This window comes from Protopterus annectens, chromosome 13.part0 (assembly GCF_019279795.1).
Source record: "Protopterus annectens isolate FY-2018-M chromosome 13.part0, PAN1.0, whole genome shotgun sequence".
Taxonomy (NCBI): domain Eukaryota; kingdom Metazoa; phylum Chordata; order Ceratodontiformes; family Protopteridae; genus Protopterus; species Protopterus annectens.
In genome coordinates this window covers 60177556-60193119 of record NC_056747.1, presented here as the reverse complement: position 1 = coordinate 60193119, position 15564 = coordinate 60177556, and the positions used below count along the sequence as shown (strand labels likewise).

The 15564-nt window shown below is 37.8% G+C and overlaps 1 protein-coding gene across 1 annotated transcript in view; it reads right to left on the bottom strand.

The window, feature by feature from the left end:
• Window positions 1-12995, bottom strand: part of TMPRSS9 (transmembrane serine protease 9) — a 528210-nt gene extending 515215 nt beyond the window's left edge. Inside the window, exon 1 of the mRNA XM_044090621.1 lies at window positions 12862-12995. The gene's annotated coding sequence lies outside the window, so the exon portion shown is untranslated. The remainder of the gene's footprint in view (window positions 1-12861) is intronic.
• Window positions 12996-15564: the final 2569 nt, after the last annotated feature.

The window sequence follows — 15564 nt, the reverse complement described above, 5'->3', positions numbered from 1 at the left end:
CAGTATCAGTTACTAAAGAAGCTTAAAAACAATTCCATCTTCTGATAATGTATTACATGACTTCCTCAATATGGCTGCTGACTTGATTGTTTATTCCATAACAAATCTTTCAAATTGGTTTAACAAATAAAACTTATAAAATTATAAAATGTAACAAATTGTATAAATAAATAAATATATTAAAATGTTCTTAAATGATGGAAACAATCGTATACCTTATCTTTGCACAAAGGTACTGTGATGATGTGAGGGATTGCTAGGTATGCCAGGAGAAGTAGGGCAGTGGATGTGCAACATATGCCAGCACAGCTAGCTAGAATTTTGTAAAGAAGTATATGTCATTTGTATATCAAATTGATTTGTAAAGATGCTTGCATTGAAAAATGTATTTGTAAAGCTGCTTGTGTTAAAAATGTACCAACAGTTTGCCCTGATGGACAGAAAAAGAAATATACATGTATTATTGTACCTGTTTAAATATATATATATTAACAGAGGATACTGGAAGAGAAGAGTTTGAAATTAAATTACCTTCCTTAGGCCATAAAGATTGCATCTTACAGTGCTCAATGTAGCCAAAGACAAAATGTCTGTACTAAGAAGCTTCCTGCATTGTCATTATGGTGAACTGATTGCTGCTGTGGAAGGGTGGAAGTTTGAAATTGTTTACGACTTCCAGGAGCTGCAGCAAGGCTCTGTTTGTGTGTGCATAATTGACACGTAAGTGCTGAAGCCTGACAGCTTCTACCAAAGGAAGAAGCATGGGAACCAGAAGTCAGATGACCAGATGTATGTGATATCATTCTGTAATCCATCACTAAAAATAATGTTTAATACTAGGTGAGACTGAAGTTTCAGAGCACTCTGTTTTTATAACCTGCCAAAGAAGGATATCTCACCTACTTCATCTTGCCTTGCTCTAGTAAGTAACCAGGGAAAAATGATTCTTTACATCAGTCAGAAAAGCATAGTGAGATTAGTTAAGTATTGTTTTTCTGTAACTGTGTGAACATGTCTACTTGTGTTATTTTTAATATTTCCTGTGTTTGAAACTCTGGTGTTTTTTGTAAATAGAAATTTAGTATTTTCATGTTCTTTTCTTATTATTAAAGATATTTAAACTTTTCTTTGTGGCTGGTCTTTTAGATAATATTTTAACAGCTGAGCATTTATATATATCTGGTGAAATCCTTGCTGTTGGTCAAACTACCATTTGCATTAATATTAATTTCATTCAGTATAACTGGGTACCCTTGTAAGAGTCTTGGAGTAGCTAACTTTGGAGTGTCTGGTGGTGGAGTAACTACCTTATAGTCTGTGCAGAAGGGGGCATAGCTAGTAAATCTGTACCAGCCTTTCTCAGGTGTTTGTGTGTGTGTGTGTGTGTGTGTGTGTGTGTGTGTGTGTGTGTGTGTGTGTGTGTGTGTGTGTGTGTGTATGTGTGTGTGAAAATCAGATCTCAAAGATGTTTTGTGTGTGTGTGTGTGTGTGTGTGTGTGTGTGTGTGTGTGTGCTGCTTGGAGTTGGTGCAGGGGCATGAAGCACTGGTTTCACAAAGAGAGTGGTGGAGAACTTGGCTTGGACACTCTGCTGGGGTCTCAACTCTATAGTCGTGCCAGTTGGAAGTCTTACTGAGGACCTGGAGGGAGACAGATAGAGAAACCCTGACCCCAGACTGAGTCTGTTCCCTGTGTGCTCTTAAGGGAAATTGTGCTTGATGCAGAGAGCTTCATCTGGAAATACTGGGTGTATCCATTTTTGTTCCAAGTGAACATCCCTCTGCAGTACCAGTGGTGAGGATTCAGGCTCCTGGATTACTGTCCCAGACTGGGGACATCACAGGTGCCACTTTTATTGAATTAGTTAACTAAAGGCCTATAGCCATACTGTTGCCTGACTCACATTCTGGAAAGTATATAAATAACTTGTCAACTACTAAACCAAAAACAGTCTAAGCTTAAACACTCAACATAGATTTTGACCCAAAGTCTGACTTACTCTCTCTTTACTAGAACTCATAAACTGCCATCTAAACCAAGACCTATATGTAATTGTTATATCCTTAGATCTCCCTAAAGCCTTTGACACAATATCCCATCATAAATGTCTGGACAGAATAGGCAATCTAGATCCAAACTGCAAATTCGTTGCATGGTTCAGTGTAACCTCATTCAGAGAACACAGTGTGTAAAATGGCCATCTGCCACATCAACCTGTCTTTCATTTTCAATTGGACTGCCTCATGTATTCATACCACTCTCTTTCCTGTTTGGACACATCATAAAAAATGCATTAAAGTCATATCAAAGGCTACACTGTTGCAATATGCCAAAGACTTCGCCTTAACCTAATCTACTGAGCCTTCCCTCCAGATGAACTTAATGTGACTCGACAATCTTTCAATGTCCCTGAACAGTGGCTAGCCAAATCTCAATTTCTTGTAAATTCCCCCCAAAAAATGTATTCATACCTACTTCAACAATCAAGAAGAAGGACAAATTTCCAAATACAAACAGTCAAAATGCAGATATATAGACAATACAGAACACACCAAACTGTTAGATGTGGTCAAAGACAACAGACACTCATATAGATTATGTGATGACTAAACAGAAATTGGGCAAGCTATGCACATCAAAAACATTATATGTTGGAAAGTGCCTTGACGGCTTTTGCACAGCCTCTATTACTACCACCCCTCCTACATGTGTCCAGTGCTCTCACTAATCTTCGAAAGACTCAATTCCATAACTTCAGAAGATGTTATAACAACATTACTAGCTCTACCATAACAGTCTCACCAGTGTCAGGCACTACAAAAACTCAATTGCTTGAACTTCAGAACAAAATACATCAAATAAATGCTCCATTCTGACAAATCTAATACAAAGATATAACCCTATAAGACCTTTACTATTACTAAATCAGAATCACATAAATTCCACTAAATCACCTAACAAGTATGGAGATTACCCCTTCTTGATCAATGTTGCTAACAAATGGAATACTATCCCACTCCCAAACATTACAAAATGTATAGCTGAACTGAAAGAACCACCTAGGATAACACAACACTACCCAAGCATAACATAATACACAAATTCTTCATCTGTGTATGTTACCAGCACACTGCCACACAGCAGCTAAAATCCATTATACCTAGACAGACAAATATATAATCTCATACATTTCCCTGTTTCCCAATGGATTTATCACTCTCCAATGTTCTCGCTATACCACGCCTGTACTGCCTTCCTTTTTGCCATCCTGTACCACCCTAAACTTTCTACTTACCTCATGGAACATTTCATTATTTTTTTTATGTATAAGTATACCTAGACAATTGCATTTCAGTTGTCTCGATACAGTATTGTACTGATGTCTTTCCAGATGTACACACTCCTAGCTGATTACAATAGACATATTGTACAAATGTATATTCCTACCGAATTTCAATTTTTAAATAAAAAATATTTACCTATAAATTGGCTTATTTTAGATTTTTTCTCTCTAGTACTCCACTGAACAGGGGCTGTGTTAAGCTCACTGTACTGTTGCACTTAACAAACAGAAATAAATTAAGTAAATAAATAAATAAATAAATGCATTTCAACTCTTGGCCTTCTGAGACCTAGAACTAGGCCTTATTGAGTATGTTTGCGAGTCATAAGACCACAGTATATCCAGTTCAAATCTGCCTGCATGGTGCAGAAGCTTCGGTCTCATTAAATGAATGCAGTGATTTGCACAGAGAAGAGAGGCTGCTGGTGTCAGACCCTGTCTGTAGTAAAATACAAAGTACCCATTTCACTCCCGTCCTATCCAACTCTGATAGCATTGAAATTCCCTGCCTTTGTAATGGGAGTGGTAGCTGTGTCTTACAAGATTATACCGTAGCAGGACTGTAAATGCAGCACCACAGAGCTCAGTTGAGCTCAGGTCATTTTACCTGTGCTGGTGTGAGATAATCTGAGGGTGCATTCAGGGGTTTTCTTTAATTTCATACTGACGTTAATAAGAAGCACATTCCAAGGTCGATGAGTGTCATGTAGCACTGTCAATGATGGGTGAATTCCGCATACATTGTCTGTAGAAAACCATGTATTAAAACACTAAACAAACCAATGCAAAATAAAATGCTGTGCAACTAGCTTGTGAGCTGTAGTATAAGATGGAGCGAGTGATTTGTTTTTTTTTTAAATCAGGCAGCCAGTGAAGCTGTGGTTAAGAGTACAAAGAATTATACTCTTCACCACTCTCATTGTGGCTAAGGTTTGATTCGCTCTCTCTGGTCTTCCTTTCTAATTCCCTTGCCAGACATAACACAGGTATCCAGTGAAAATGTTTAAGTGCTGCTGTACAAGAATAAGGCTCCTATACACAGCACAAGCAGAAATATATAAATCAGAGTGGAAAGTGATGATGATGATGAAATGGGGAAACTCAAGAAACAAGGAGACACTGCGATTTTGGATGCACATCCTTAAGGAGAATAACAATAATCATACAGAATATTGTATTTATAAAGTAACAGAAAGTATTCCAAGAACGAAGCCAAAACAGGCATGGAGAAAGGAGATTCTGCTGATAGGGATGACTGCAATTAGGGATACAAACATTAAGAAAGAGGGGCTGGAATTTATTGGAGAAAACCAGCAAAGGAACCACGGTATTGGGAGCAAATAGCTAGAGAGGGAAAGATGGTAGAACGGGAAGATGCAAGAATTAATTTGGACTGCAGGTTAGAGATTGCCTTCCCTATCAGTGATTAATATCAGAGTACAGGCAAAGAGAAAGAAATAGGGGGGTCCTGAATGAAAGACCAGCACTGGTAGAGTTTTTAGTAGAATCTAGAACAGAAGCTGCTGTTAAAAAAGGAATAATTAGTAGTGCATATAAATATTGCATGATAACTATAAGAATCAGAGGAGGTAAGAAAGGATTTGGAAGGGAGATTGGATAAGCAATTCCCAAAGGAACAATGGGAAGATATATGTATATCTCCCAAATATACAACAAAATCTAGAAGATTTAGGATTTTTGCTTGGAAATGTTTACATACATATTTTTATATCCCAAGTAGACTCCAGAGAATTTTTCATCAGGTAGACAGCAAATGTTGGAGATGTGATGGGGAAGAAAGAGGAAATTAGAAATATATTTTCTGGGAGTGTTATGATTTGGCAGACTTTAAAGATTCCCTGCAGATAACTATATCAGAGATACTGGGTCAGGAAATTGGTGTAACTAGGGAAATTATTTTCTGAACTATGATACAGAATCTGAATTACCTGGACATAGTAAGGCCTTGCTGAGTCTAATTATGGCAGCTGCCAAAAAAGCAATTACTAGAAAATGGAAATCAAAGTCCAAACCAACTGTACTAGAAGACGTGAATATAGTAACAGACATAAAACAACTGGAATTGGGATCTTTAGAAAAGGGTAGGAGTAAACTACATAGGAAAAAATGGGAATTGTGGGAACAATACGTGCAGGGGAGGAATGAGGTTTAAAAGAAGGCAGGATATGAATGAGTTATGTAAAGTTTGATTGAGAATTATTGGGTAGATTATAAGTGATGTATAATGTTTGTAATTAAAATTATGTCAGTATGGTTTGTGATGTATAATGCTTGCAACTAAGATTATATTAATATGGTTTGCTTCCATTTATATAAATGTATGATTGCTTATTTCATGAGTGATAATTAAATAAAGATGTTTCTTGTTTAAAAAAAAAGTGCAGGGCAAGTCAATTTAAAAATTTCTGAGCGCTTGAAGTAGCTGTAGTAAAGTATTCTAGGAAACTAGAACTGTGCCAAGTCTGGAGCACACATTAATAAAGTGCCCCCAGACAAATGTATATAAACTAGATAACTAAAGTATATTTATTTAAGCTAAAACCCACAATTTGTACTTACACAAGTGTAACTGCAAACTTCATTTGTCAAAGTATGCAGTGCTATTTTGATCCCATGCAATGAAGCTGGCACTGCTTAAAACCTGCAGAGGTTAAGCACATATGAACTTCAGTAAGGTATATATTACAAGTTGGGAAAGTATCGGTGTGCCTCTGTTACGTGTTACAAAGGAACTTTTAGGTGATCTTGTCTGCACCAAGGTACGGTGGTGTTTTGACTATTGCTTGTTTTGCTTCCTCACCAGTCACTGAGTTGACAGCAAAGCCAACAGATGATTTTCTGCTCGAATGTGTTGTGTTTCTTGGTAGAGAGAGCAGAGCTAAATGCTGCAGCAGAATCTTATATGAGACTTTTGAAATGGTTTTGTAACATGGATCTATGGTGTGTGTGTGTGTGTGTGTGTGTGTGTGTGTGTGTGTGTGTGTGTGTGTGTGTGTGTGTGTGTGTGTGTGTACTATCCCCCCTACAAAAGGGTACTGTAATCCTGGCTCTGGCTTAACTTCCAGTTTCAGTATGACCATTTATTGTTTTTACCTTTCTCTATGCATGTCCAACCAAATTTTACATAGAGAATAATACCCCTGAAAAGTGGATTTTCTCCAAAAGGGGAAAAGCCAAGAGGCTGAAACTCTACAGGTACATAGAGTACTATCCACCCTAAAAAAGGGTACTGCAATCCTGGCTCTGGCTTAACTTCCACTTTCAGTATGTGTGTGTGTGGTGCTATACCTATTAATAGCTGTCATTCTGCAGTAACGTATGTCAGTGTGCCTGTCTGTCCTGCCTGCTAGTGTTATAAACAATACTGGGGTGTGAAGGGGAAGCCACTCCAGACCTCCATCATTACACATTTGCTGACTTGGATCTGGTAGTGTGCGTGCGTGTGTGTGTGTGTGTGTGTGTGTGTGTGTGTGTGTGTGTGTGTGTGTGTGTATCTGTGTGCTATACCTATTAATAGCTGTCATTCTGCAGTAACGGATGTCAATGTGCCTGTCTGTCCTGCCTGCTAGTGTTATAAACAATACTGGGGTGTGAAGGGGAAGCCACTCCAGACCTCCATCATTACACATTTGCTGACTTAGATCTGGTAGTGTGTGTGTGTGTGTGTGTGTGTGTGTGTGTGTGTGTGTGTGTGTGTGTGTGTATCTGTGTGCTATACCTATTAATAGCTGTCATTCTGCAGTAACGGATGTCAATGTGCCTGTCTGTCCTGCCTGCTAGTGTTATTAACAATACTGGAGTGTGATGGGGACGCCACTCCAGACCTCCATCATTATACATTTGCTGACTTGGACCTGGTATTGTGTGTTGATATTCAAAACAGAGATTGGGCTGGTTTGTTAACTGGAAAATAATGATTTTGTTAAGAAATACGTTTTTTAGGTTTCTATCTTCGCATTATTTGGAAGATAGTGGCAGGATTTTTTAAAAGAAAATTAGACAAGTTACTGTAGTAGCCAAAAATATTGAATTTGAAATTTTGCCAAAGTGATTGTGCACCTTTTTACAGGAAATTCTAACCTAAAATTGAAAACAGCTTTTCTTTAAGGCTTTGCCTGGTGGGAAGATATGTTTCTGCTACGAGTGTACTTCCGTTCCTCTCTCCGCCTGCGTATGTTTGTAATCACATTGTGCTCCACTTCAGTTTCTATTGAACTTAACAGAAATAATGTGTGATTGAGTAACACAATAGATATCAGGATTGTGCTCTAACAAGAACTGTGGTGCAGGCTCAGTTGACTGTCACACTACCGGATTTATTTATTAAAAACAAAACTGGCAACCTCACTCAAATGATTATATGGCTCCTTACAGAGACTGGAACTGGAGATGATGGTTCAGCCTAATAACACCAGCACTGACTCATAAGAGCCTAATAACACCAGCACTGACTCATGAGCAGCCAAATAACACCAGCACTGACTCATGAGAGCCTAATAACACCAGCACTGACTCATGAGAGCCAAATAACACCAGCACTGACTCATGAGAGCCTAATAACACCAGCACTGACTCATGAGCAGCCAAATAACACCAGCACTGACTCATGAGAGCCTAATAACACCAGCACTGACTCATGAGAGCCAAAGAACACCAGCACTGACTCATGAGAGCCTAATAACACCAGCACTGACTCATGAGCAGCCAAATAACACCAGCACTGACTCATGAGAGCCTAATAACACCAGCACTGACTCATGAGAGACAAATAACACCAGCACTGACTCATGAGAGCCTAATAACACCAGCACTGACTCATGAGAGCCTAATAACACCAGCACTGACTCATGAGACCCAAATAACACCAGCACTGACTCATGAGAGCCAAATAAAACCAGCACTGACTCATGAGCAGCCAAAAGTGCTTTCATAGAATCAGCCATCTTACTTCAGGCTACCCACATGGACAGTCTCTAGAAACAGTTTTGGAGAACTGAAGGGCATTCTGTTTTTCAGGATAAATAAAAAGATTGTGAAAACAGACAATCATACATGGAATAAGTTTGGTGAGTCTTAGAGAAGATGCTGAGGGGGACACCACAGTGACTTACTGTGACATTGACAGGTAAGCTTTAACCTGAAGGGTTTTATTATAGCTAAAAGGGCGCACCACTCACTTAAACCCCAGTCAAGCAGAATGTGCCACCCAGGATTTTGACACTGATATCTTTGACAAACTGGGGGAAGGCAAGGAATTCCTTTGACTAATGCAGGGTTTATTTATGTAATTTGTTAACCGGATAGAGCACTGACCATTTCTGACCAATTTCAGTGTCAGTCTTGGGCCAATAATATGACCACTTATTCAGAGTACTTAAGATAACAAACACATGAAGTGACAGTGAATACAATACAAAGAATGCACAAAGTACATAAACCAGTAAAGTGACAGGATAAAATTATTCTCATGGCAACAGACATTTAAGTATATCAGGATTCTGCCTATATATCACCCATAGAAATGGAAAGCCTTTACTGGGGGTATGAAACATTTGTTTTCTAAACAGTATTCCTACTTTTTTGGTACTTTCCCGCTTTACTTAATAAGCAGAAATTTAATTTAAAAGCCTTTGATTCTCCTAAGCTACTGCCACAGAAGCACTTGTAAGTATAAAGTGTGGATAGCATATGTCAGTGGTCAAGTAGGTCCACTACTCTTTCAGTCTCTGCATCAGGCTGATCATGAAGTAGGCAGTGACTTCAAATGGTGAGGTCCAGCGCAGTGAATCAGGACAGAATGATTCAAACACACCTGAGGATTTAGGCCCCCAACTGTAAATCTAGGAAGCTTGCCTCAAGAAAACTGTTTCAAGTGCCAACTTACAATTATTTCAATGTGCTTGACAAGGAGGAAAAAGACAGAATGGATGTTGACAAAGTAGCAGAGCCAGACAAAAAATATATATAAAAAAACTCCTTCAGGGCAGAATAAACTGGAAAAAGTGTATAAACTCTTTGCTTCAAAGAACAATAAGAAAATTGTTACTAAGTACAATAGATGTAGAATGTTTTGCGGTGGTAATGGGATGTGTTTTAAGTTTTACATCCCTCCTTAGCAGTGCTCCCCCCTTCTCAGAAGGCTTTTTTGGTATTATGGTTATGAGGTTGGTATTGATCCTTCTCCTAAGCATTTTTAGAAGGTTTTACAATGTTTTTAAACAATGTATTAGTGTTTTTGGACTGATGCTCGCACTGGCAGGTATCATTGGATATTGCTTCACTCATAAGGCAAGAGTTCTGTGAAACAGTTACTGTGCATTTGTGAGCTTAGGCTAGTGAAACTGTGGGTGGTTCTCTAAAACTGAATGTAATAATCTCCAACTTTAATGACCACTTGATCTACAAAGTTAAAAAAGTGTGACTTCATAGGGACTAGTAGATATTTTTTCAGTGAGCATGGGGTACTTAACATGTCTGAAGGTATCACCCAATAACGTATAGGTAGAACAAAGAACCCAGACTGGAGAGGATCTGCTGAAAGCTGGTAATAATGCACTGATAAAAGTAAGAGATTAGCAGTCATGGGGTCTTGTAATGAAATACCTCTGTCCTATGTTCACTATACTAGACCTTTAAAGTAAAAATACAAACAGAGATGCATTGCTCAGTGAGCACAAAATTGCAGTTCAACATGCTTGTGCAAATCCAGATGAAACAGTAATATGAGAAAGTAAATTGTTATGGTTCAATGCAGAACCTCGTTTCTTTGTGTTCTGAATGGGAGTACCACTGGTCCATCTCCAAGTAATATCATGGCCAGTTTACTACTCTGAATTTCTTCATGCCACTTTAGTACTTTTTAGCAGTGGACATATGTATTTCACATGAGTATGGAAGCTCATACTGAACGGACTGTCTGTTACGTATAGCATGAACTCTTGTTTGTCTGTGGCTGCTGAAGTGAAAGGGCGAAGATCAATATGATTAGGAAAAACAATAGTATCAGGCAAGTGGGGAGGAGGAGGAACGTTATACTCCTCTCCCTTCAGTGTTTAATTCGGACTGAAATTCCCAGAAGATCGTCTAGCACAGACGGTACAAGAATGTATGACGTTATCTGATAGGGCTTTGTGAATCCAATGTTAATTTTATTTCTACACATTACTGATTCTGACTTGGTCATCTTTACGGTAAAGGCTTCTAGGTATGCTAAACAATTCCAAAAGAGTGAAAACAGGAAGCAAATCTAGCATCAAAGAACAGTCGACTCATATTTAAGTAGGTCAGTTTCTATTTCCAGTAATCTTGCTTTTGCTGCTGTATGTTGTCTGCAGTCCCCTGTTAGTATGTAATGCTAAGACCGATGTGGAAGAAAGCAATCAGGACCAGTTCCTGCAGAGTATCACTGCATTTATTTGTATCAGCTAGTCAAAGTGTAGCAGTGGGATGAATGCATGAATCAGAGGTTCTAAATTTCCCATTCAGGAATAACTCTGAGCAAGAGACTTAACCAAATAGTACTCCTGGGTCACCCCTTAAAAGCGGCTGTTATGCCTAGTGGGCTTACCCAGTTAAATAAATAAACACAAATAAAACAAAATCAGACAGGTTCCATCTGATCTTTGCTATCTTAGATAATTACAAACAAAACAAAACCAGGCAGGTTCCATCTGATCTTTGCTATCTTAGGTAATTTGTGTAAGATATGGTTAAACTGTGTTAAAGCATAATTTTATTTGGCTTGTTCCTCCTGTCCTACACTTCATACCTTGCATGTTTCTGTATCTGAGAGGATGGAACAATCTGTTACTAAACCATTCCCTAGATTTACTCACAGCATTCCACACCTTTTGATATTCATCTGTTCATTTTTTAACACACAGCAAAATGGGCACCAGTTAAACACTTATTTAAATAACTCTTTCATCTGCTAAATGTCATTAGATATAGCACAGACTTTCAGTTTAGTTAATAACTAAATATGGACTTGAACAGATTTTTACCTGCTTGGAAGGGAGATATAAACAGGTAGAGCAGTCACAAAAGATTCTGCAGCCTCTTTCACTGAATTCTTTTTTTGGAGCATTGGACAGAGAGAGAGGAGGGAGTAACAAAGAAAGGCAGATAAAGACAAAGACAGAAAGCATGAAGTGAGAGACAGTGACAGAACAAGTAAGAATGATATAATGGATGATAGAGAGACAGAGAAAGAGAAGGAAAGTGAGGGAGAGAGAGAGAGAGAGAGAGAGAGACGTAGAATGCAATACATGGTATCAGAAAACCTGAGAACAGATGTTACTAAAATACTACAGATGCATTATTATATATATTTATTAGCAGGAGCAGTTGCCCATATGCAGTGGACTTCCCTAATTTCAATTTCATTAAGATTTAAAACACAATAATTTTAACAGAAAACGCAGGGTTAAACTATATTATCTTTCCCAAAGATCACATAACAAAAGGAAACAAATTCAAAAATGTAAGGACACACACATAGAAACACATTAATGTCTTGGGTACTGCTGAACCTGAAAAGCAAATCTGTGTTGGAGTATTTCATATTTTATGTAATAATGGATAATGAGATTTTAAATAGCTTTAAGTAGTTTTGATAACAAAGCTGTTAAAATCTCAAAGTTTCGGGTATTCATTCTGCAGTCTTACGTGAGAGACACTTCAGTATTGTGTGCTGTTACCAGCTGAATGATCTTCCAAGGGGGGGTTGTTTGTGTATGTATGTCAGTGCTCCTGTGCATGAGTTAGCATATGTGTGCATGTGTGTGTGTACGTAAAATGCAGAAATATCACTAAAGTACATGCAAACTCAACTTGCATCTGCACAAGCATACACATCCGTGTGATTTATTTTTCTTTAAAACAGTTTTACAAGACTAGTTAATTTCACATCTGGAAGGTAAGTGCTACTTTTTGGTTCACTATTACAAAATGCAAAAACTGTAATTTAGAGTATAAAAATCAATAGGTTATTGATAAATACAACAGGAAAATGAAGTGAGGACATTGATAAGACTCAAGAGATCAAGTATTTCATTAAATGTGGGTTCTAGAATAAGTGCAATATGTTATGTTTATACAATTTCTCTCCAATAATAATCCTTCTTGAAATACTAATTATAGTTTTCCTAATATCTGATTATTTTTGCATTTTGCTCTGGGTTCAAAGTTTCCCTATAAATTGCTGTATGTAGCTCCCACTGTCTTTGTTTCCTCGATTACCTCCACATAATCAGTGTTTGTATCACATACTGCATAGTACACAACTCATGCTACAGTTTAATGCAACAAAAGTTTATATTTGAACAAATATGTTTTCTGATTTCATGGCATAGCAAACAGTTCTTTAGAGTTTATATATTTCAAATTTTAAAGGAAAAAATCTGAGCTCATTACTGAAATAACAGAAGCAGAAATTTGAACTTTGCTGTTAAGAAGTTCACTAACCAACATCAGCTTGGTCTGGAGATGAACACTTACCTGAATGCACCTGAACTTTATGCTGCTGTTTAACTTTCCTTGCACCTATACTATAAACTTGTCTTGTCTTTCTTCTTAGCTGTGTCTAAGCTGTAGGTATTGTGTTTCTGCAGCACATCTTTCCTGTCGTTTCCTTCCCAGTTCCTCTCACTCTCAGCCAGCCTCACTGAATAACACAATGGAAGTACCTACAGCACAGGTGTTCTTTGTCACAGGGAGGAGCAGACCTCATGTTCTTAAATTATGCTCTCCAACAAAACGCTTGTTCTCCTTGGGCTCTGTGATTTGCCATCAGCTGTTCTGTTTACCATGTCCTTGCTTGGCACTTTATTTGAAGTTTTAGAACCATAGGTTTAATGTTGTGTCTGGCACTTTATTTGAAGTTTTAGAACCATAGGTATAATGTCGTGCCTGGCACTTTATTTGAAGTTTTACAACCATAGATTTAATGTCGTGCCTGGCACTTTATTTGAAGTTTTAGAACAATAGGTTTAATGTCGTGCCTGGCACTTTATTTGAAGTTTTAGAAGCATATGCTTAATGTCGTGCCTGGCACATTATTTGAAGTTTTAGAACAATAGGTTTAATGTCATGCCTGGCACTTTATTTGAAGCTTTAGAAGCATGTTTAATGTTGTCACTAATAGATGATGCTTAATAAAAGTAGAGGAAACAATTCTGACATTGGTGAGATAATTTTGATTAGTTTATGCTAATGACTTTGGTCAAATTTCATAATCTTTTATGGCTTTATTTTTTAAATTTTGTGTATTTATTTATTTTTATTGTATGTTACTGACTTTCCTAAAATCCACTGAAGCAAAGCCCTTTTCCAGGGTGAGCTGATAGCCTGTCTGCAGGTAATAGAGGTGGAGATGTACAGACAGACTTGACGTAGTAAATTTATAACATTGTACCTTTCACTGAACCTAATGAGAGTTTACCATACAAACTGGCTGAGCTTTTAGAATATTTGTGCCCTTTATCTGGAGATTATTAGCAGATTCAGATCTGATATAGTCTGAAAGCTCTGCCTGGCTCTCTTGTAAAGTCTGTGTTAGCCTAATAAAAGCTTTCACATCACCACTTCTGGGCTCTAGAGGTTTTTGGCTCAGCACAACACTCAAAACAATATGCAGACACTGACAGACAGACAGCAGGAAGAAGGAACTGATTTAACTGACTAATAGAATTGTCTGTATTCACAGCATAGCTCTCAACATCTTACCACAAAAAATCTGGACAAAGCCAAAAACAATGGGGGACAAAGCCCCAAAAATAGGGACAAATTTTACATACTGGTATTATAAACTTAGCAAATTGCTAGAATAAAAGGTCTTGTCTTATCATGCATTTTCTGAAGGATATGAAGTCTGAAACTCAAACGCCTGTCATTATTTAGTGAATTCAGTCCTCACTGGTATGCTATAGAAATCCAGAAAAACACACATTCTATGAGAAACTGACCAAAAATATAAGGCAAAAATATGGACAGTTGAGAAGTATGGTTCAGGGTAAGTCCAGGTGTACAGGAGGTTAAATTCAGAAAATAACATCTCTGGTTTTCTTAACAACACTGATGCCATTTATATAAATGGAGATCAAGTTAGCAACGTATGAATTACTCCGTATAAAGACTACTAATTATATTAAAATGGCAGCATATTTGGAAAAAAGAGAAAAAAACAAAAAGTTGCAATAAAACAAAACAGAAATAACATTAAGTTGACTACATCAAATCAGAGAAATGCCTTTACATTTCCTAAAATGATCACAGATGTAGTTTCTGGGATGTTCAGCTAAAATGGGACAATGAGTTGGATGGGACAACGAGCTGGATTTCTTAAGATAATGGACAGGGAGTAAGAGGAGGAAGGAAGCACAGGTGACAAGGGGTAAAGTGATACTGGGGTATCAGTGGCATATCAGGGTGATTAGAATTGTTTTAATGCAGATGCTGAGTAATTTTGAGCACAGTTCCCTGCAGCTCAGAGCAGCTTTCAATGCACTTCATGTATGTTGCACATATTTGAAATTTCCCAAGAAAGATCAGTTTTATATCCGCCTCTGTTCATTTTTGCAGCCGACTAAACTGAAACACTGTGGATTATAATGGGTGATGTTTAAAGAGTGTTGTAAAGATGTCCCACTTGGGATTTCCCCTAATCAGATATGGTGTTTCATCTAGCAGGCTGCACCATACCTACATGCTGCTACACAAGAGCATGTAAGTGTGTCATATAATAACATGGCTATACAATAGCAGGCTGCACCGTACCTACATGCTGCTACACAAGAGCATGTAAGTGTGTCGTATAATAACATGTCTATACAATAGCAGGCTGCACTGTACCTATATGCTGCTACACAAGAGTGTGTAAGTGTGTCGTATAATAACATGGCTATACAATAGCAGGCTGCACCATACCTACATGCTACTACACAAGAGCGTGTAAGTGTGTCGTATAATAACATGGCTAACTGCAGTTAGAACCTAATAGGCTGTTCAAGAGTTCAGCAAGTAAAAATGTTACTCAGACACAGCATTTAGGCTGTATTATTGGGTCAGCAGTGTAAAGCCCAGCTTGGAGTAAATGAACTGAATCATATATAGCTTTGCATATTAATGCAAACTGAAAGACTGTGAAATGACATATGGACAGCATAGGGTACATAAAACTCATGGAAACACATAGGAGCTCTG